This window comes from Siphateles boraxobius, unplaced genomic scaffold (assembly GCF_051911475.1).
Source record: "Siphateles boraxobius isolate OS27281-9 unplaced genomic scaffold, OSU_SipBor_1 269, whole genome shotgun sequence".
In the NCBI taxonomy this organism is placed as follows: domain Eukaryota; kingdom Metazoa; phylum Chordata; class Actinopteri; order Cypriniformes; family Leuciscidae; genus Siphateles; species Siphateles boraxobius.
Genome location: NW_027508886.1, coordinates 1,561,169 through 1,582,868, shown reverse-complemented (window position 1 = coordinate 1,582,868; position 21,700 = coordinate 1,561,169). Strand labels below are relative to the sequence as shown.

Below are 21,700 nucleotides of genomic sequence, written 5' to 3'. Positions count from 1 at the left end.
ATTTATTCATAAACAGTGTTTGTTTTTAGACAATTAAACATGCCAATAAAGCTAGCTAGCGTGTAATAGCACACGTTTTCTTCTGTACATGTGAACCTGCAACTTTACCATGATATACAGTAAAAAACATGCCACTACTGTCAAGATAATTAGCCGACCGCTAATTAAGCTATATCCTCCTTAAACCATTTTTTTGTTGTTGTTAATTTAGTATTTTTTTGTGTCATTCATTACATTATTTTGACCACAAGAAGATTTTTACTAAAACTTTTAAAAAAAAAGTTTAATTCATATATGTTATACTATACTATGTTATACACCAGTATACATATTTATGTTATCTTTTTAAATACTATGTTATACATATTTAAAAAGACATGAATAGGCAAAAACAAGTGTTTTTTTGTTTCAACAAATGATTCTCAACTATGTTATAAAAGATATACCAAAACGATTTGATATACCATTTTAAGTTTTAGATCTGTTTGATGATCATATTATTATGAATTGGCATAAACGCCTTTATGTTATATTTGGTGTTTCTTAGTAATCTCTGCCACAAAAGCTAAACAAAACAAAACGATTTAAGCATGGCATGATACCAACAAGATTGTACCAAGAAGTGTTATTTGTTTTCTTATTAATAAGTTCATCACACTATTTACAATTTGTACACAAGGCAATTCAAAGTGATTCACAGTTGTATAAAAAACAATAATGCTTATGCTCATAATAATAATAATAATATTCATTAATTATTATAATATTATAATAATTCATTACATAAAAAACAAATGATGTAGTAAAATACTTTCAGTTGGAATATGACAGCTATGTAACGTTCTGTATATGCCTGTGTCCTTTCAGATTATGTATGCATACCCGGTTTTACGAAGAACCTCTGAGGGTCGATTCCTCACTGCTGCTGTGCCCACTGCCACTGTGTCTGTTCCTCCTCCACCTACTGCCACTAAGAACAGGCCACTGCTGGCGACCAATGTGAAGGCCCTGTTGGCGCGGGGGAAGCATTTATCTGCTTCACAGCTGGCACAAAAAATTTTGTCTCCAGCCAAACCCTGTAAGTGGGTAAGTTTTTTTCTTTTTTCTCCAGCCACTGCAGGCTCGAGAGGCCCTGCTCCTGCCCCGGCTCATGCTACTGCCCCTGCTCCTGCCCCTTATCCTGCTCCTCCAGCATTGTGGACCCCTGGCCAGGTGTACCAGTCACCTGCAGAGCTTCCTGTCCACTGGAAAGAGCAACTCCCATCTTTCCAGCAAGGCCTTCAACCCCTGTCCCTCTGCACCAGGACCATCCTCACTACAGCCACCCACAGGACTGCAGCGCCCTGCCCAGCCTCCTCTGCAGTCTCCTCCTCTGCGCCCTGCCCAGCCTCCTCTGCAGTCTCCTCCTCTGCACCCTGCCCAGCCTCCTCTGCAGTCTCCTCCTCTGCGCCCTGCTCAGCCTCCTCTGCAGTCTCCTCCACAGCCTTCTGTCCAGCCAAGTGCTGCCTCTGCTCCTGCAACATCAACTGGGTCCAGTGTTGCAGACCAGGCTCCTGTAAGTAAGCTTCTCATTATTCGTGTGCAGGTCCTGCAGCGTGATTTCCAATGACCACAAAAAAAGAGGCCGCATTTCCTCTGTGCTGGAAACTTTGCACCGGCTACCTTTTAATTGTAGATTTAATCAAAAAATTGCGCTTTAAGCCATGGAAGCTGAAATGTTTCCGGCCTAGCAGCAGTAACCAGGATGTACGTTTCGGCTCGTTGGTCTAGGGGTATGATTCTCGCTTAGGGTGCGAGAGGTCCCGGGTTCAAATCCCGGACGATCCCATTATTAGGCTTTGCTTTTAATCTCTTCAGCCTGATTAGGGCAACCAGGATATTTCTGAGAAATTGGGGATAAAATGTGCCAGAGAGAGGCCGGTTAGCTCAGTTGGTTAGAGCGTGGTGCTAATAACGCCAAGGTCGCGGGTTCGGTCCCCGTACGGGCCACTCATTTTCTCTCTGGGACCTTCGCTCTGCTCTTCTCGAAAATGACGGGCGGTCTCCCAGAGATCCCTGCTGGCTAAACCATACAAGTACCTGGCCGAAATAGCTCAGTTGGGAGAGCGTTAGAGTGAAGATCTAAAGGTCCCTGGTTCAATCCCGGGTTTCGGCAGAGGAACCATGTCTGCCTCTTTTAGTCTACCTGATTCCAGTGGCGGATGCAGAACGTGACAGATGGGTGGGCCTGGGTTAAGTCGAGGTGGGCCTGAATCTAGGGTTTAGTAGGCTATATTTATGGAGATGAGAAATAAAACCCGCACTGTACAGCTATGATCAGCTGCTCGGCCGAGTTTTCGAAGTTGTTAATACGGAAAGACCGAAGCTGACCTGTTGGTTTTTGTCAAATGACCTTGCGGCACTCTCTGAAAAGTTGAGATAGTTTTCATCTCGCCGCCGCATAAAGGCGCGCCTGGAAAAACGAGCGCGCTGCAGCCTGCACCACATGCGTGTGGCAAGCAGTGTTGCCAGATTGGAAATGTCCAACCAGAAGTTCAAAATGATCGTATTTGGAAGAACATTATCGTACACGACGTAAACGTGCAGAATACAGCTACTTATCCCAACATGTAGGATGGATTAGATGGAGTAGTGTTGACGTACGTGTGGTGCCTGTGTGTGTGTGTGTGTGTGTGTGTGTGTGTGTATACCTGCAGGCAGGTGAGCCTGCAAAATGATTCTGGGTCAGAGAGAGAAGCGGTAGGATGTGTGTTTGGATAAACGACTGAAAACTCTGAAATTATCGTACATTATGGGATTTTTTTCATTAATGATCGTACAGAGGTCAAAATTATAGTACAAATACCATAATTATCGTACATCTGGCAACACTGATGGCAAGCTAAAGTATTCATAAAGCACGCGGGACGCGCGATTTGCCATAAAAGCGCGCGTTCTTAACGTGCACTTTGTGGTCACGGAAAACGCGCGCCAGAAATTTTTGGTTTTTGCATTAAAAAAAAAACATTGTATGAAACTTTATTGTAAAGTTTTACCGTAATTACAACTGGAAAATTTGCGAGATGTGTCTCGAACGAAGAGATTAAGGGACTGTCCGAGGTGCTGAAATAAAAAACAATGAACTTGAAACCGAGAGTTGTTTTTCTTTTCTTGTTACAAAAACACTTCAGAGGCATAAAACACCTGCAGACAGAAACAATATCATTTAAATAGCAGATCACACGTCGAGGTCGCACGTTTTGATGCAAAAAACGCTTGTTTCTGAAGCGCTTTTTCCGTGACCACAAAGCGCACGTTAAGGACAAATATCGAGTCCCTTGACAGTCGAAACGCATGAGTTTGACGAGTCAATCAGATGCCTGACCACGTCTTTCACGACCGCGTCGCTTCCATTATGAGCGCGTACATCTGAAATAACAAACTTGAGCGCGCAAAAGACGCTATATGTGAACGGGCCCGTCTTTGTCTTTCCAAGACACGGTGTTCATGTGAACAATGAGCCTCGTCCCCTCTCCTTGCAAGGGTGTCAAAGTCTAGACAAAATATGTACAGTGACATGACATAACTGCCAGATTCAAACTGTGCGTTCGCGCGTTGGCTGGCGCTGAGCCAGAGATGGACGCGCTCAGGCTTGTCATATCTCATATAAAGTGTTCGGCGGGCCGTATATGGCCAAACTTAATTCATTATTATTATTATTATTAAAATTAAAAATTTAAATTTAGTTTTTATTAATCAGATTGGGTGGGCCACCTGTCAATCTGGGTGGGCACGTGCCCACCCAGGCCCGCCCATAAATCCGCGCCTGCCTGATTCCACCTAGCCTCATCGCTATCTGCCTCTCAAACAGCCATCTAGCAGAGTGTGTTGGTTCCACGGAGTAATGGTTAGCACTCTGGGCTTTGAATCCAGCAATCCGAGTTCAAATCTCGGTGGAACCTTTTTAGGTTCTTTGCGGAAGGGAGGGAAAAAACAGAGGTGATGCGCAACTGGTGACATGGCAGTGAAATTGACACTCTCAAACCGAGTCGGAATTGGGGAAACATGGGCTTAAAAAGCAAAGGCTTCATTTGCTCCTTGCTATCGTGCTTCAGGACTCAATGACTTAAATCTCTGCTGCTCATGGGAAAAGTTGACACACGCCAAGGTTCCATGGTGTAATGGTTAGCACTCTGGGCTTTGAATCCAGCGATCCGAGTTCAAATCTCGGTGGGACCTGCTTTGTGTTTGTTTTTAGACAATTAAACATGCCAATAAAGCTAGCTAGCGTGTAATAGCACACGTTTTCTTCTGTACATGTGAACCTGCAACTTTACCATGATATACAGTAAAAAACATGCCACTACTGTTAGGATAATTGAGCTATATCCTCCTTAAACCATTTTTTTGTTGTTGTTAATTTAGTATTTTTTTGTGTCATTCATTACATTATTTTGACCACAAGAAGATTTTTACTAAAACCTTTAAAAAAAAAGTTTAATTCATATATGTTATACTATACTATGTTATACACCAGTATACATATTTATGTTATCTTTTTAAATACTATGTTATACATATTTAAAAAGACATGAATAGGCAAAAACAAGTGTTTTTTTTGTTTCAACAAATGATTCTCGACTATGTTATAAAAGATATACCAAAACGATTTGATATACCATTTTAAGTTTTAGATCTGTTTGATGATCATATTATTATGAATTGGCATAAACGCCTTTATGTTATATTTGGTGTTTCTTAGTAATCTCTGCCACAAAAGCTAAACAAAACAAAACGATTTAAGCATGGCATGATACCAGCAAGATTGTACCAAGAAGTGTTATTTATTTTCTTATTAATAAGTTCATCACACTATTTACAATTTGTACACAAGGCAATTCAAAGTGATTCACAGTTGTATAAAAAACAATAATGCTTATGCTCATAATAATAATAATAATAATATTCATTAATTATTATAATATTATAATAATTAATTACATAAAAAACAAATGATGTAGTAAAATACTTTCAGTTGGAATATGACAGCTATGTAACGTTCTGTTTATGCCTGTGTCCTTTCAGATTATGTATGCATACCCGGTTTTACGAAGAACCTCTGAGGGTCGACTCCTTATGGAGCCAACTGAGGAGGCCAATAGGAGGAAGATCGTGTTGGCAGGGAGGGCCAGGTGTAAGGAGGAGGTCCTGGCTGAGGCCACTGCCTTTTTGAGGCAGAATGGAGGGAATCCTGGAACCAGTTCCTGGTTCTGGCTCACTGCAAGATCCAGTTTGGGAAACACCAGGGTCAGAGGTTCCTGTGGCTGCTGGAGAACTCACTGGGGTATGCCTGCTATCTGGTCAGCAGCATTTTGGGGGAGGAGGAGAGGGACAACCCGCTGTCGGACAACAAACACCTGTTCCTCAGATACACCTCGCAGATCAGGGAGGTAGGCGAGGCTGTAGAGGTGTATCAGAAAAAAACAGGCCATGCTGCAGGAGGCCCAGAGGACAGGAGACTCTGGATGTCTGATGGTGGAGTTTGGGGATTTTAAGGGTAGGTCAATGAAGGAGGTGTATGAGGACCCAAGCAAGGAGGCCCAGGCTCTCATCACCTACCTGAAGAAGGGAAAGGCCAGGCCTAACACCAATATGGCCCTTTTCAAAGCATACGTGCTGAAGAGGCAGGCTCTAGCCCAGGTGCCCACCACCACTGTGCCCACTGCATCTGTCCTCACTTCTGCTGTGCCCACTGCCACTATGTCTGTTCCTCCTCCACCTACTGCCACTAAAAAGAGACACACAAAAGATTTTGTCTCCAGCCAAACCCTGTAAGTGGGTAAGTTTTTTCTTTTTTCTCCAGCCACTGCAGGCTCGAGAGGCCCTGCTCCTGCCCCGGCTCGTGCTACTGCCCCTGCTCCTGCCCCTTATCCTGCTCCTCCAGCATTGTGGACCCCTGGCCAGGTGTCCCAGTCTCCTGCAGAGCTTCCTGTCCACTGGAAAGAGCAACTCCCACCTTTCCAGCAAGGCTTTCAACCCCTGTCCCTCTGCACCAGGACCATCCTCACTACAGCCAACCACAGGACTGCAGCGCCCTGCCCAGCCTCCTCTGCAGTCTCCTCCTCTGCAACCTGCCCAGCCTCCTCTGCAGTCTCCTCCTCTGCGCCCTGCCCAGCCTCCTCTGCAGTCTCCTCATCTGCGCCCTGCCCAGCCTCCTCTGCAGTCTCCTCCTCTGCGCCCTGCTCAGCCTCCTCTGCAGTCTCCTCCACAACCTTCTGTCCAGCCAAGTGCTGCCTCTGCTCCTGCAACATCAACTGGGTCCAGTGTTGCAGACCAGGCTCCTGTAAGTAAGCTTCTCATTATTCGTGTGCAGGTCCTGCAGCGTGATTTCCAATGACCACAAAAAAAGAGGCCGCATTTCCTCTGTGCTGGAAACTTTGCACCGGCTACCTTTTAATTGTAGATTTAATCTACAATTAACACTCTCAAACCGAGTCGGAATTGGGGAAACATGGGCTTAAAAAGCAAAGGCTTCATTTGCTCCTTGCTATCGTGCTTCAGGACTCAATGACTTAAATCTCTGCTGCTCATGGGAAAAGTTGACACACGCCAAGGTTCCATGGTGTAATGGTTAGCCCTCTGGGCTTTGAATCCAGCGATCCGAGTTCAAATCTCGGTGGGAGCTGCTTTTGCCAGGAATGTGTGCAGTACCTCGTTCGAAAAAACTTTTTCGGCAGCACTGAGCCGCAAGAGCTCATCTAGGTAGTGCCCCTTGAAGGGGGGCGTAAAAAGGATGGACAGCACTGGAGAATGCAGGCATCGATCCCGCTACCTCTCGCATGCTAAGCAAGCGCTCTACCATTTGAGCTAATTCCCCTCGATGATGGAGAGAAGGTGTCCATCGCTCTCAAAGACAAAGACGAGGCGCGATCCCTAGCACGTGTGCAGGTGCTGCAGCGTGATTTCCAATGACCACAAAAAAACAGGCCGAATTTCCTCTGTGCTGGCAACTTTGCACTGGCTACCTTTTAATTGTAGATTTAATGAAAAAATTGCGCTTTGAATCCAGCGATCCGAGTTCAAATCTCGGTGGAACCTTTTTAGGTTCTTTGCGGAAGGGAGGGAAAAAACAGAGGTGATGCGCAACTGCTGACGTGGCGGTGAAATTGGCACTCTCAAACTGAGTCGGAATTGGGGAAACATGGGCTTAAAAAGCAAAGGCTTCATTTGCTCCTTGCTATCGTGCTTCTGGACTCAATGACTTAAATCCTTGCTATCGTGCTTCTGGACTCAATGACTTAAATCTCTGCTGCTCATGGGAAAAGTTGACACACGCCAAGGTTCCATGGTGTAATGGTTAGCACTCTGGGCTCTGAATCTAGCGATCCGAGTTCAAATCTCGGTGGGAACTGCTTTTGCCAGGAATCTGTGCAGTACCTCGTTCGAAAAAACTTTTTCGGCAGCACTGAGCCGCAAGAGCTCATCTAGGTAGTGCCCCTTGAAGGGGGGCGTAAAAAGGATGGACAGCACTGGAGAATGCAGGCATCGATCCCACTACAACCCTCGCTTGCGCCTACTGCTTCCTACCAATTGAGCCAAAGTAAGCCCACGTGAGCCAATCGTGTTTCTCTGCTGTGGCTTACTTTTGACCAATCACGTTCTCTCCTGTGGCTTACTTTTGACCAATCGTGTTTCTCTCCTGTGGCTTACTTTTGACCAATCGCCTTTCTCTCCTGTGGCTTACTTTTGACCAATCGCGTTTCTCTCCTGGCTCTGCTCCTGTGGCTTACTTTTGACCAATCGGCGACCGCTATTATTATCGTCATCTTTGCAATCTTTGCAACAGGTAAGTCTATTCTTCACGACTGTATAATCGATCATTATTTATTCATAAACAGTGTTTGTTTTTAGACAATTAAACATGCCAATAAAGCTAGCTAGCGTGTAATAGCACACGTTTTCTTCTGTACATGTGAACCTGCAACTTTACCATGATATACAGTAAAAAACATGCCTCTACTGTCAAGATAATTAGCCGACCGCTAATTGAGCTATATCCTCCTTAAACCATTTTTTTGTTGTTGTTAATTTAGTATTTTTTTGTGTCATTCATTACATTATTTTGACCACAAGAAGATTTTTACTAAAACCTTTAAAAAAAAAAGTTTAATTCATATATGTTATACTATACTATGTTATACACCAGTATACATATTTATGTTATCTTTTTAAATACTATGTTATACATATTTAAAAAGACATGAATAGGCAAAAACAAGTGTTTTTTTGTTTCAACAAATGATTCTCGACTATGTTATAAAAGATATACCAAAACGATTTGATATACCATTTTAAGTTTTAGATCTGTTTGATGATCATATTATTATGAATTGGCATAAACGCCTTTATGTTATATTTGGTGTTTCTTAGTAATCTCTGCCACAAAAGCTAAACAAAACAAAATGATTTAAGCATGGCATGATACCAGCAAGATTGTACCAAGAAGTGTTATTTATTTTCTTATTAATAAGTTCATCACACTATTTACAATTTGTACACAAGGCAATTCAAAGTGATTCACAGTTGTATAAAAAACAATAATGCTTATGCTCATAATAATAATAATAATAATATTCATTAATTATTATAATATTATAATAATTAATTACATAAAAAACAAATGATGTAGTAGAATACTTTCAGTTGGAATATGACAGCTATGTAACGTTCTGTTTATGCCTGTGTCCTTTCAGATTATGTATGCATACCCGGTTTTACGAAGAACCTCTGAGGGTCGACTCCTTATGGGGCCAACTGAGGAGGCCAATAGGAGGAAGATCGTGTTGGCAGGGAGGGCCAGGTGTAAGGAGGAGGTCCTGGCTGAGGCCACTGCCTTTTTGAGGCAGAATGGAGGGAATCCTGGAGACCAGTTCCTGGTTCTGGCTCACTGCAAGATCCAGTTTGGGAAACACCAGGGTCAGAGGTTCCTGTGGCTGCTGGAGAACTCACTGGGGTATGCCTGCTATCTGGTCAGCAGCATTTTGGGGGAGGAGGAGAGGAACAACCCGCTGTCGGACAACAAACACCTGTTCCTCAGATACACCTCGCAGATCAGGGAGGTAGGCGAGGCTGTAGAGGTGTATCAGAAAAAAAACAGGCCATGCTGCAGGAGGCCCAGAGGACAGGACACTCTGGATGTCTGATGGTGGAGTTTGGGGATTTTAAGGGTAGGTCAATGAAGGAGGTGTATGAGGACCCAAGCAAGGAGGCCCAGGCTCTCATCACCTACCTGAAGAAGGGAAAGGCCAGGCCTAACACCAATATGGCCCTTTTCAAAGCATACGTGCTGAAGAGGCAGGCTCTAGCCCACGTGCCCACCACCACTGTGCCCACTGCATCTGTCCTCACTTCTGCTGTGCCCACTGCCACTGTGTCTGTTCCTCCTCCACCTACTGCCACTAAAAAGAGACACACAAAAGATTTTGTCTCCAGCCAAACCCTGTAAGTGGGTAAGTTTTTTCTTTTTTCTCCAGGCACTGCAGGCTCGAGAGGCCCTGCTCCTGCCCCGGCTCGTGCTACTGCCCCTGCTCCTGCCCCTTATCCTGCTCCTCCAGCATTGTGGACCCCTGGCCAGGTGTCCCAGTCGCCTGCAGAGCTTCCTGTCCACTGGAAAGAGCAACTCCCACCTTTCCAGCAAGGCTTTCAACCCCTGTCCCTCTGCACCAGGACCATCCTCACTACAGCCACCCACAGGACTGCAGCGCCCTGCCCAGCCTCCTCTGCAGTCTCCTCCTCTGCACCCTGCCCAGCCTCCTCTGCAGTCTCCTCCTCTGCGCCCTGCCCAGCCTCCTCTGCAGTCTCCTCCTCTGCGCCCTGCCCAGCCTCCTCTGCAGTCTCCTCCTCTGCGCCCTGCTCAGCCTCCTCTGCAGTCTCCTCCACAGCCTTCTGTCCAGCCAAGTGCTGCCTCTGCTCCTGCAACATCAACTGGGTCCAGTGTTGCAGACCAGGCTCCTGTAAGTAAGCTTCTCATTATTCGTGTGCAGGTCCTGCAGCGTGATTTCCAATGACCACAAAAAAAGAGGCCGCATTTCCTCTGTGCTGGAAACTTTGCACTGGCTACCTTTTAATTGTTGATTTAATCAAAAAATTGCGCTTTAAGCCATGGAAGCTGAAATGTTTTCGGCCCGACAGCAGCAGGGAGGATGTATGTTTCGGCTCGTTGGTCTAGGGGTATGATTCTCGCTTAGGGTGCGAGAGGTCCCGGGTTCAAATCCCGGACGAGCCCATTATTCGGCTTTGCTTTTAATCTCTTCAGCCTTATTAGGGCAACCAGGATATTTCTGAGCAATTGGGGATAAAATGTGCCAGAGAGAGGCTGGTTAGCTCAGTTGGTTAGAGCGTGGCGCTAATAACGCCAAGGCTGCGAGTTCGATCCCCGTACGGGCCAATCATTTTCTCTCTGGGACCTTCGCTCTGCTCTTCTCGAAAATGACAGGCGGTCTCCCATACATGCATGCTGGCCAAACCGCACAAGTACCTGGCCGAAATAGCTCAGTTGGGAGAGCGTTAGACTGAAGATCTAAAGGTCCCTGGTTCAATCCCGGGTTTCGGCAGAGGAACAACCTCCCCCTCTTTTAGTCTACCTGATTCCACCTCTCAGACAGCCAGTTAGCAGGGTGTGTTGGTTCCATGGTGTAATGGTTAGCACTCTGGGCTTTGAATCCAGCGATCCGAGTTCAAATCTCGGTGGAACCTTTTTAGGATCTTTGCGGAAGGGAGGGGAAAAACAGAGGTGATGCGCAACTGCTGACGTGGCGGTGAAATTGGCACTCTCAAACCGAGTCGGAATTGGGGAAACATGGGCTTAAAAAGCAAAGGCTTATTTTGCTCCTTGCTATCGCGGTTCTGGACTGAATGACTTAAATCTCTGCACCTCATGGGAAAAGTTGACACACGCCGAGGTTCCATTGTGTAAGGGTTAGCACTCTGGGCTCTGAATCCAGTGATCCGAATTCAAATCTCGGTGAGACCTTCATTTGCCAGGCTAAACAGCACAAGTACCTGGTCGAAATAGCTCAGTTGGGAGAGTGTTAGACTGAAGATCTAAAGGTCTCTGATTCAATCTCGGGTTTCGGCAGAGGAACCACGCCCGCCTCCTTTAGGCTACCTGATTCCACCTAGCCTCATCGCTATCTGCCTCTCAGACAGACAGCTGGGAGGGTGTGTTGGTTCCATGGTGTAATGGTTAGCACTCTGGGCTTTGAATCCAGCGATCCGAGTTCAAATCTCGGTAGAACCTTTTTAGGTTCTTCGCGGAAGGGAGGGAAAAAACAGAGGTGATGCGCAACTGCTGACGTGGCGGTGAAATTGGCACTCTCAAACCGAGTCGGAATTGGGGAAACATAGGGTGCTTCTCAATATCCCTCCTCGTCTCCTCGTTCCTCTGTCCTCCATCCTATGACCCGGAAACCGATCGAGCTCAGCCATCTTGAAGGACATCTCAATTCTCTAATTGCACCTCGAGGAGTGAGGAGGCTTTCAGAGGAGTCATGAGCGAGGATACACAGTTGTATCCTATGCGGAAGTGTTTTATTGACTAAACGTGACGCACGTATACATTCTCCTCGCCCTTCACATCGGTCACAATCTGTTTTAAAGTATACTTTACCTTTGCAGTTTATATAAACCACACATTACACATATTTCAACAGGGTATCTTGCTTTATTATTATTTATTATGAATTTCTTAAATAAACAAACTGCAACAACATGAGGGCAGATCCTTTGAGCGCTGCTGATGACGCTATGAAGTGACGCTCGAGTGATCAAGTATTCCAATGTATAAAAAAGCTTTCATTCGATTCCTCCATCCTCATTTTTGTCATTCATTACATTATTTTGAGCACAAGAAGATATTTTACTAAAACCTTTAAAAAAAAGTTTAATTCATATATGTTATACTATACTATGTTATACACCAGTATACATATTTATGTTATCTTTTTAAATTCTATGTTATACATATTTAAAAAGACATGAATAGGCAAAAACAAGTGTTTTTTTGTTTCAACAAATGATTCTCAACTATGTTATAAAAGAAAAACCAAAACGATTTGATATACCATTTTAAGTTTTAGATCTGTTTGATGATCATATTATTATGAATTGGCATAAACGCCTTTATGTTATATTTGGGTTTTCTTAGTAATCTCTGCCACAAAAGCTAAACAAAACAAAACGATTTAAGCATGGCATGATACCAGCAAGATTGTACCAAGAAGTGTTATTTATTTTCTTATTAATAAGTTCATCACACTATTTACAATTTGTACACAAGGCAATTCAAAGTGATTCACAGTTGTATAAAAAACAATAATGCTTATGCTCATAATAATAATAATAATATTCATTAATTATTATAATATTATAATAATTAATTACATAAAAAACAAATGATGTAGTAAAATACTTTCAGTTGGAATATGACAGCTATGTAACGTTCTGTTTATGCCTGTGTCCTTTCAGATTATGTATGCATACCCGGTTTTACGAAGAACCTCTGAAGGTCGACTCCTTATGGGGCCAACTGAGGAGGCCAATAGGAGGAAGATCGTGTTGGCAGGGAGGGCCAGGTGTAAGGAGGAGGTCCTGGCTGAGGCCACTGCCTTTTTGAGGCAGAATGGAGGGAATCCTGGGGACCAGTTCCTGGTTCTGGCTCACTGCAAGATCCAGTTTGGGAAACACCAGGGTCAGAGGTTCCTGTGGCTGCTGGAGAACTCACTGGGGTATGCCTGCTATCTGGTCAGCAGCATTTTGGGGGAGGAGGAGAGGGACAACCCGCTGTCGGACAACAAACACCTGTTCCTCAGATACACCTCGCAGATCAGGGAGGTAGGCGAGGCTGTAGAGGTGTATCAGAAAAAAACAGGCCATGCTGCAGGAGGCCCAGAGGACAGGAGACTCTGGATGTCTGATGGTGGAGTTTGGGGATTTTAAGGGTAGGTAAATGAAGGAGGTGTATGAGGACCCAAGCAAGGAGGCCCAGGCTCTCATCACCTACCTGAAGAAGGGAAAGGCCAGGCCTAACACCAATATGGCCCTTTTCAAAGCATACGTGCTGAAGAGGCAGGCTCTAGCCCACGTGCCCACCACCACTGTGCCCACTGCATCTGTCCTCACTTCTGCTGTGCCCACTGCCACTATGTCTGTTCCTCCTCCACCTACTGCCACTAAAAAGAGACACACAAAAGATTTTGTCTCCAGCCAAACCCTGTAAGTGGGTAAGTTTTTTCTTTTTTCTCCAGCCACTGCAGGCTCGAGAAGCCCTGCTCCTGCCCCGGCTCGTGCTACTGCCCCTGCTCCTGCCCCTTATCCTGCTCCTCCAGCATTGTGGACCCCTGGCCAGGTGTCCCAGTCGCCTGCAGAGCTTCCTGTCCACTGGAAAGAGCAACTCCCATCTTTCCAGCAAGGCTTTCAACCCCTGTCCCTCTGCACCAGGACCATCCTCACTACAGCCACCCACAGGACTGCAGCGCCCTGCCCAGCCTCCTCTGCAGTCTCCTCCTCTGCACCCTGCCCAGCCTCCTCTGCAGTCTCCTCCTCTGCGCCCTGCCCAGCCTCCTCTGCAGTCTCCTCCTCTGCGCCCTGCCCAGCCTCCTCTGCAGTCTCCTCCTCTGCACCCTGCTCAGCCTCCTCTGCAGTCTCCTCCACAGCCTTCTGTCCAGCCAAGTGCTGCCTCTGCTCCTGCAACATCAACTGGGTCCAGTGTTGCAGACCAGGCTCCTGTAAGTAAGCTTCTCATTATTCGTGTGCAGGTCCTGCAGCGTGATTTCCAATGACCACAAAAAAAGAGGCCGCATTTCCTCTGTGCTGGAAACTTTGCACTGGCTACCTTTTAATTGTTGATTTAATCAAAAAATTGCGCTTTAAGCCATGGAAGCTGAAATGTTTTCGGCCCGACAGCAGCAGGGAGGATGTATGTTTCGGCTCGTTGGTCTAGGGGTATGATTCTCGCTTAGGGTGCGAGAGGTCCCGGTTTCAAATCCCGGACGAGCCCATTATTCTGCTTTGCTTTTAATCTCTTCAGCCTTATTAGGGCAACCAGGATATTTCTGAGCAATTGGGGATAAAATGTGCCAGAGAGAGGCTTGTTAGCTCAGTTGGTTAGAGCGTGGCGCTAATAACGCCAAGGCTGCGGGTTCGATCCCCGTACGGGCCAATCATTTTCTCTCTGGGACCTTCGCTCTGCTCTTCTCGAAAATGACGGGCGGTCTCCCATACATCCATGCTGGCCAAACCGCACAAGTACCTGGCCGAAATAGCTCAGTTGGGAGACAGTAGACTGAAGATCTAAAGGTCCCTGGTTCAATCCCGGGTTTCGGCAGAGGAACAATCTCCCCCTCTTTTAGTCTACCTGATTCCACCTCTCAGACAGCCAGTTAGCAGGGTGTGTTGGTTCCATGGTGTAATGGTTAGCACTCTGGGCTTTGAATCCAGCGATCCGAGTTCAAATCTCGGTGGAACCTTTTTAGGATCTTTGCGGAAGAGAGGGGAAAAACAGAGGTGATGCGCAACTGCTGACGTGGCGGTGAAATTGGCACTCTCAAACCGAGTCGGAATTGGGGAAACATGGGCTTAAAAAGGGAATCCTGGAGACCAGATCCTGGTTCTGGCTCACTGCAAGATCCAGTTTGGGAAACACCAGGGTCAGAGGTTCCTGTGGCTGCTGGAGAACTCACTGGGGTATGCCTGCTATCTGGTCAGCAGCATTTTGGGGGAGGTGGAGAGGGACAACCCGCTGTCGGACAACAAACAGCGCCCTGCCCAGCCTCCTCTGCAGTCTCCTCCTCTGCACCCTGCCCAGCCTCCTCTGCAGTCTCCTCCTCTGCGCCCTGCCCAGCCTCCTCTGCAGTCTCCTCCTCTGCGCCCTGCCCAGCCTCCTCTGCAGTCTCCTCCTCTGCGCCCTGCTCAGCCTCCTCTGCAGTCTCCTCCACAGCCTTCTGTCCAGCCAAGTGCTGCCTCTGCTCCTGCAACATCAACTGGGTCCAGTGTTGCAGACCAGGCTCCTGTAAGTAAGCTTCTCATTATTCGTGTGCAGGTCCTGCAGCGTGATTTCCAATGACCACAAAAAAAGAGGCCGCATTTCCTCTGTGCTGGAAACTTTGTACTGGCTACCTTTTAATTGTAGATTTAATCAAAAAATTGCGCTTTAAGCCATGGAAGCTGAAATGTTTTCGGCCCGACAGCAGCAGGGAGGATGTATGTTTCGGCTCGTTGGTCTTGGGGTATGATTCTCGCTTAGGGTGCGAGAGGTCCCGGGTTCAAATCCGGGACGAGCCCATTATTCGGCTTTGCTTTTAATCTCTTCAGCCTTATTAGGGCAACCAGGATATTTCTGAGCAATTGGGGATAAAATGTGCCAGAGAGAGGCTGGTTAGCTCAGTTGGTTAGAGCGTGGCGCTAATAACGCCAAGGCTGCGAGTTCGATCCCCGTACGGGCCAATCATTTTCTCTCTGGGACCTTCGCTCTGCTCTTCTCGAAAATGACGGGCGGTCTCCCATACATACATGCTGGCCAAACCGCACAAGTACCTGGCCGAAATAGCTCAGTTGGGAGAGCGTTAGACTGAAGATCTAAAGGTCCCTGGTTCAATCCCGGGTTTCGGCAGAGGAACAACCTCCCCCTCTTTTAGTCTACCTGATTCCACCTCTCAGACAGCCAGTTAGCAGGGTGTGTTGGTTCCATGGTGTAATGGTTAGCACTCTGGGCTTTGAATCCAGCGATCCGAGTTCAAATCTCGGTGGAACCTTTTTAGGATCTTTGCGGAAGGGAGGGGAAAAACAGAGGTGATGCGCAACTGCTGACGTGGCGGTGAAATTGGCACTCTCAAACCGAGTCGGAATTGGGGAAACATGGGCTTAAAAAGCAAAGGCTTCTTTCGCTCCTTGCTATCGGGGTTCTGGACTGAATGACTTAAATCTCTGCACCTCATGGGAAAAGTTGACACACGCCGAGGTTCCATGGTGTAAGGGTTAGCGCTCTGAATCCAGTGATCCGAATTCAAATCTCGGTGGGACCTTCATTTGCCAGGCTAAACAGCACAAGTACCTGGCCGAAATAGCTCAGTTGGGAGAGTGTTAGACTGAAGATCTAAAGGTCCCTGGTTCAATCTCGGGTTTCGGCAGAGGAACCACGCCCGCCTCCTTTAGGCTACCTGATTCCACCTAGCCTCATCGCTATCTCCCTCTCAGACAAACAGTTGGCAGGGTGTGTTGGTTCCATGGTGTAATGGTTAGCACTCTGGGCTTTGAATCCAGCGATCCGAGTTCAAATCTCAGTAGAACCTTTTTAGGTTCTTCGCGGAAGGGAGGGAAAAAACAGAGGTGATGCGCAATTGCTGACGTGGCGGTGAAATTGGCACTCTCAAACCGAGTCGGAATTGGGGAAACATAGGGTGCTTCTCAATATCCCTCCTCGTCTCCTCGTTCCTCTGTCCTCCATCCTATGACCCGGAAACCGATCGAGCTCAGCCATCTTGAAGGACATCTCAATTCTCTAATTCAGCGTTTCCCAAACGGGGTGCCGCGGCACCCTGGGGTGCCTTCTGGCGAGAGCAGGGGTGCCGTGTAAAAACTCCATTAAACATTTTTAAATTGCTAAAATGTGTAAAAAAAATAGTAATAAATGTATCATCATTCTCGCATCGTCTAATAACAACAAATAATGCACACAAATTTATAATAAAAAATGCAACTCATAAGTTTTCCGCGTTCGTTGAATTGCGGGGGTTCCTCATGATTTCATTCTCGTGCTTCATTCCCAGCGTCCACACATAAAGCTGCCTCTTTTTCATGGCTTTTTGCGCTTACGGTCAAATACACACGAACCATTGTCACAACGTCCGTCTTGCCGCATATTCACAAACACATCGGTTATGTCCGTACTGCTGTCAACGGTAACGCGTGCGATTAATGTTTTTCAGTTTTACGCGTTAAAAAAGATTTAAACACAATTAACGCAGCATCCGTTTTTTCTGTCATCCTTTGGCTAGCCTTACATTATATAATCACGTTCTTATTCATGCAAATGCTTTTAAACCATGCAACCGCGAAAAGACAAAAGAGAACGCGCTGTCTGTGAATGTCCTGCTGACACAGGACGACGCGCATCGCGTGCCAGAATCGACTTCTCTTTCGTGCTTGAACGAATAATAACACACAGTTATGACAAAATGTCCGTTTTGTTGAGTATCCTCATGAGAGCAGTCTTAAATTAGTTAAAATCTTAAATTAGAGTTGTGAGAAGATGGGACGCGTGTGAGATAAACAAGTGCAGCAGTGACAACAGAATCAAAGAACAGGTAACAGAGAAAATTACTCACTGCTCTTGACTAAAGAACGCTTGTAGCTTTAATAAGGATTCATCTATATTTAATTTATTATTTATGCAGTGAAGACTGTAAAGTGTTTGATAACTTTATTCAATTTCTGTGTATTTCCTGACATCAGTAGCAGTATTGGTATCAGTGATACTGGGCTTCATTCATAAAAAAGATGCCATTAAACAATTATTTAAAATATACTGTCTTTATGTTGTTTATACATTAATTTGGAGATTAACTGTGAAATTATTACATTATAAAATATATTAAAAACAAGCTATCTTGTGCAATTATAACAAAATTATCCCAATATAAAAACACAAATAGGCCTACACTGAGTGAGCAAACATTTAGGTGAGATTTGCAATGGTAATTGAGCAATGTTTTGCTGAATTATGAATAAAAGCCTTAATTAAATATGTCATCATGTAAAGTCATCTCTGCAGAAGAAATTAATGATTTCCTAGACTTTAAATGGATGGACAAAAAAATTGATAATATTAAAAAATATCTATATGACAGTAGGCCTATATACGGCAGTTATTCCCTGTGGTATTGAAAATCAATACATTTCAAGGTATAGTATCAAAGTAGTATCGTGACAACACTAGTGTAGGGTGCCACAATTTTTTTTACATTTTCAAAGGGTGCCTCGACTGAAAAAAGTTTGGGAAACACTGCTCTAATTGCACCTCGAGGAGTGAGGAGGCTTTCAGAGGAGTCATGAGCGAGGATACACAGTTGTATCCTATGCGGAAGTGTTTTATTGACTAAACGTGACGCACGTATACATTCTCCTCCCCCTTCACATCGGTCACAATCTGTTTTAAAGTATACTTTACCTTTGCAGTTTATATAAACCACACATTACACATATTTCAACAGGGTATCTTGCTTTATTATTATTTATTATGAATTTCTTAAATAAACAAACTGCAACAACATGAGGGCAGATCCTTTGAGCGCTGCTGATGACGCTATGAAGTGACGCTCGAGTGATCAAGTATTCCAATGTATAAAAAAGCTTTCATTCGATTCCTCCATCCTCATTTTTGTCATTCATTACATTATTTTGAGCACAAGAAGATATTTTACTAAAACCTTTAAAAAAAAGTTTAATTCATATATGTTATACTATACTATGTTATACACCAGTATACATATTTATGTTATCTTTTTAAATACTATGTTATACATATTTAAAAAGACATGAATAGGCAAAAACAAGTGTTTTTTTGTTTCAACAAATGATTCTCAACTACGTTATAAAAGATATACCAAAACGATTTGATATACCATTTTAAGTTTTAGATCTGTTTGATGATCATATTATTATGAATTGTCATAAACGCCTTTATGTTATATTTGGTGTTTCTTAGTAATCTCTGCCACAAAAGCTAAACAAAACAAAACGATTTAAGCAGGGCATGATACCAGCAAGATTGTACCAAGAAGTGTTATTTATTTTCTTATTAATAAGTTCATCACACTATTTACAATTTGTACACAAGGCAATTCAAAGTGATTCACAGTTGTATAAAAAACAATAATGCTTATGCTCATAATAATAATAATCATTAATTATTATAATATTATAATAATTTATTACATAAAAAGCAAATGCTGTAGTAAAATACTTTCAGTTGGAATATGACAGCTATGTAATGTTCTGTTTATGCCTGTGTCCTTTCAGATTATGTATGCATACCCGGTTTTACGAAGAACCTCTGAGGGTCGACTCCTTATGGGGCCAACTGAGGAGGCCAATAGGAGGGAGATCGTGTTGGCAGATAGGGCCAGGTGTAAGGAGGAGGTCCTGGCTGAGGCCACTGCCTTTGTGAGGCAGAATGGAGGGAATCCTGGAGACCAGTACCTGGTTCTGGCTCACTGCAAGATCCAGTTTGGGAAACACCAGGGTCAGAGGTTCCTGTGGCTGCTGGAGAACTCACTGGGGTATGCCTGCTATCTGGTCAGCAGCATTTTGGGGGAGGAGGAGAGGGACAACCCGCTGTCGGCCAACAAACACCTGTTCCTCAGATACACCTCGCAGATCAGGGAGGTAGGCGAGGCTGTGGAGGTGTATCAGAAAAAACAGGCCATGCTGCAGGAGGCCGAGAGGACAGGACACTCTGGATGTCTGATGGTGGAGTTTGGGGATTTTAAGGGTAGGTCAATGAAGGAGGTGTATGAGGACCCAAGCAAGGAGGCCCAGGCTCTCATCACCTACCTGAAGAAGGCAAAGGCCAGGCCTAACACCAATATGGCCCTTTTCAAAGCATACGTGCTGAAGAGGCAGGCTCCAAAAATTCATATATGAATTTTTGTTTCAACAAATGATTCTCAACTATGTTATAAAAGATATACCAAAACGATTTGATATACCATTTTAAGTTTTAGATCTGTTTGATGATCATATTATTATGAATTGGCATAAACGCCTTTATGTTATATTTGGTGTTTCTTAGTAATCTCTGCCACAAAAGCTAAACAAAACAAAACGATTTAAGCATGGCATGATACCAGCAAGATTGTACCAAGAAGTGTTATTTATTTTCTTATTAATAAGTTCATCACACTATTTACAATTTGTACAAAAGGCAATTCAAAGTGATTCACAGTTGTATAAAAAACAATAATGCTTATGCTCATAATAATAATAATAATAATATTCATTAATTATTATAATATTATAATAATTAATTACATAAAAAACAAATGATGTAGTAAAATACTTTCAGTTGAAATATGACAGCTATGTAACGTTCTGTTTATGCCTGTGTCCTTTCAGATTATGTATGCATACCCGGTTTTACGAAGAACCTCTGAGGGTCGACTCCTTATGGGGCCAACTGAGGAGGCCAATAGGAGGAAGATCGTGTTGGCAGGGAGGGCCAGGTGTAAGGAGGAGGTCCTGGCTGAGGCCACTGCCTTTTTGAGGCAGAATGGAGGGAATCCTGGAGACCAGTTCCTGGTTCTGGCTCACTGCAAGATCCAGTTTGGGAAACACCAGGGTCAGAGGTTCCTGTGGCTGCTGGAGAACTCACTGGGGTATGCCTGCTATCTGGTCAGCAGCATTTTGGGGGAGGAGGAGAGGGACAACCCGCTGTCGGACAACAAACACCTGTTCCTCAGATACACCTCGCAGATCAGGGAGGTAGGCGAGGCTGTAGAGGTGTATCAGAAAAAAAACAGGCCATGCTGCAGGAGGCCCAGAGGACAGGAGACTCTGGATGTCTGATGGTGGAGTTTGGGGATTTTAAGGGTAGGTCAATGAAGGAGGTGTATGAGGACCCAAGCAAGGAGGCCCAGGCTCTCATCACCTACCTGAAGAAGGCAAAGGCCAGGCCTAACACCAATATGGCCCTTTTCAAAGCATACGTGCTGAAGAGGCAGGCTCTAGCCCACGTGCCCACCACCACTGTGCCCACTGCATCTGTCCTCACTTCTGCTGTGCCCACTGCCACTGTGTCTGTTCCTCCTCCACCTACTGCCACTAAAAAGAGACACACAAAAGATTTTGTCTCCAGCCAAACCCTGTAAGTGGGTAAGTTTTTTCTTTTTTCTCCAGGCACTGCAGGCTCGAGAGGCCCTGCTCCTGCCCCGGCTCGTGCTACTGCCCCTGCTCCTGCCCCTTATCCTGCTCCTCCAGCATTGTGGACCCCTGGCCAGGTGTCCCAGTCGCCTGCAGAGCTTCCTGTCCACTGGAAAGAGCAACTCCCACCTTTCCAGCAAGGCTTTCAACCCCTGTCCCTCTGCACCAGGACCATCCTCACTACAGCCACCCACAGGACTGCAGCGCCCTGCCCAGCCTCCTCTGCAGTCTCCTCCTCTGCACCCTGCCCAGCCTCCTCTGCAGTCTCCTCCTCTGCGCCCTGCCCAGCCTCCTCTGCAGTCTCCTCCTCTGCGCCCTGCCCAGCCTCCTCTGCAGTCTCCTCCTCTGCGCCCTGCTCAGCCTCCTCTGCAGTCTCCTCCACAGCCTTCTGTCCAGCCAAGTGCTGCCTCTGCTCCTGCAACATCAACTGGGTCCAGTGTTGCAGACCAGGCTCCTGTAAGTAAGCTTCTCATTATTCGTGTGCAGGTCCTGCAGCTTGATTTCCAATGACCACAAAAAAAGAGGCCGCATTTCCTCTGTGCTGGAAACTTTGCACTGAATACCTTTTAATTGTTGATTTAATCAAAAAATTGCGCTTTAAGCCATGGAAGCTGAAATCTTTTCGGCCCGACAGCAGCAGGGAGGATGTATGTTTCGGCTCGTTGGTCTAGGGGTATGATTCTCGCTTAGGGTGCGAGAGGTCCCGGGTTCAAATCCCGGACGAGCCCATTATTCGGCTTTGCTTTTA

The 21,700-nt window shown here is 45.4% G+C and overlaps 17 non-coding genes across 17 annotated transcripts; all 17 read left to right on the top strand.

Annotated features, from left to right (window-relative positions):
- Positions 1 to 1,755: 1,755 nt before the first annotated feature.
- Positions 1,756 to 1,827, top strand: trnap-agg (transfer RNA proline (anticodon AGG)). Its single transcript has one exon. It is a non-coding gene; the product is annotated as a tRNA-Pro (tRNA).
- Positions 1,828 to 1,915: 88 nt separating this feature from the next.
- Positions 1,916 to 1,989, top strand: trnai-aau (transfer RNA isoleucine (anticodon AAU)). The gene has a single exon. It is a non-coding gene; the product is annotated as a tRNA-Ile (tRNA).
- A 93-nt stretch (positions 1,990 to 2,082) lies between these two features.
- trnaf-gaa (transfer RNA phenylalanine (anticodon GAA)) lies at positions 2,083 to 2,155 on the top strand. The gene has a single exon. It is a non-coding gene; the product is annotated as a tRNA-Phe (tRNA).
- A 1,991-nt stretch (positions 2,156 to 4,146) lies between these two features.
- On the top strand, positions 4,147 to 4,218 carry trnaq-uug (transfer RNA glutamine (anticodon UUG)). Its single transcript has one exon. It is a non-coding gene; the product is annotated as a tRNA-Gln (tRNA).
- Positions 4,219 to 10,192: 5,974 nt separating this feature from the next.
- On the top strand, positions 10,193 to 10,264 carry trnap-agg (transfer RNA proline (anticodon AGG)). The gene has a single exon. It is a non-coding gene; the product is annotated as a tRNA-Pro (tRNA).
- An 88-nt stretch (positions 10,265 to 10,352) lies between these two features.
- trnai-aau (transfer RNA isoleucine (anticodon AAU)) lies at positions 10,353 to 10,426 on the top strand. The gene has a single exon. It is a non-coding gene; the product is annotated as a tRNA-Ile (tRNA).
- Positions 10,427 to 10,519: 93 nt separating this feature from the next.
- trnaf-gaa (transfer RNA phenylalanine (anticodon GAA)) lies at positions 10,520 to 10,592 on the top strand. The gene has a single exon. It is a non-coding gene; the product is annotated as a tRNA-Phe (tRNA).
- A 70-nt stretch (positions 10,593 to 10,662) lies between these two features.
- Positions 10,663 to 10,734, top strand: trnaq-uug (transfer RNA glutamine (anticodon UUG)). Its single transcript has one exon. It is a non-coding gene; the product is annotated as a tRNA-Gln (tRNA).
- A 472-nt stretch (positions 10,735 to 11,206) lies between these two features.
- Positions 11,207 to 11,278, top strand: trnaq-uug (transfer RNA glutamine (anticodon UUG)). The gene has a single exon. It is a non-coding gene; the product is annotated as a tRNA-Gln (tRNA).
- Positions 11,279 to 13,963: 2,685 nt separating this feature from the next.
- Positions 13,964 to 14,035, top strand: trnap-agg (transfer RNA proline (anticodon AGG)). Its single transcript has one exon. It is a non-coding gene; the product is annotated as a tRNA-Pro (tRNA).
- Positions 14,036 to 14,123: 88 nt separating this feature from the next.
- On the top strand, positions 14,124 to 14,197 carry trnai-aau (transfer RNA isoleucine (anticodon AAU)). The gene has a single exon. It is a non-coding gene; the product is annotated as a tRNA-Ile (tRNA).
- A 235-nt stretch (positions 14,198 to 14,432) lies between these two features.
- Positions 14,433 to 14,504, top strand: trnaq-uug (transfer RNA glutamine (anticodon UUG)). Its single transcript has one exon. It is a non-coding gene; the product is annotated as a tRNA-Gln (tRNA).
- Positions 14,505 to 15,406: 902 nt separating this feature from the next.
- Positions 15,407 to 15,480, top strand: trnai-aau (transfer RNA isoleucine (anticodon AAU)). The gene has a single exon. It is a non-coding gene; the product is annotated as a tRNA-Ile (tRNA).
- Positions 15,481 to 15,573: 93 nt separating this feature from the next.
- On the top strand, positions 15,574 to 15,646 carry trnaf-gaa (transfer RNA phenylalanine (anticodon GAA)). Its single transcript has one exon. It is a non-coding gene; the product is annotated as a tRNA-Phe (tRNA).
- A 70-nt stretch (positions 15,647 to 15,716) lies between these two features.
- trnaq-uug (transfer RNA glutamine (anticodon UUG)) lies at positions 15,717 to 15,788 on the top strand. The gene has a single exon. It is a non-coding gene; the product is annotated as a tRNA-Gln (tRNA).
- A 302-nt stretch (positions 15,789 to 16,090) lies between these two features.
- On the top strand, positions 16,091 to 16,163 carry trnaf-gaa (transfer RNA phenylalanine (anticodon GAA)). Its single transcript has one exon. It is a non-coding gene; the product is annotated as a tRNA-Phe (tRNA).
- A 5,445-nt stretch (positions 16,164 to 21,608) lies between these two features.
- trnap-agg (transfer RNA proline (anticodon AGG)) lies at positions 21,609 to 21,680 on the top strand. The gene has a single exon. It is a non-coding gene; the product is annotated as a tRNA-Pro (tRNA).
- The last annotated feature ends 20 nt before the right edge of the window (positions 21,681 to 21,700 follow it).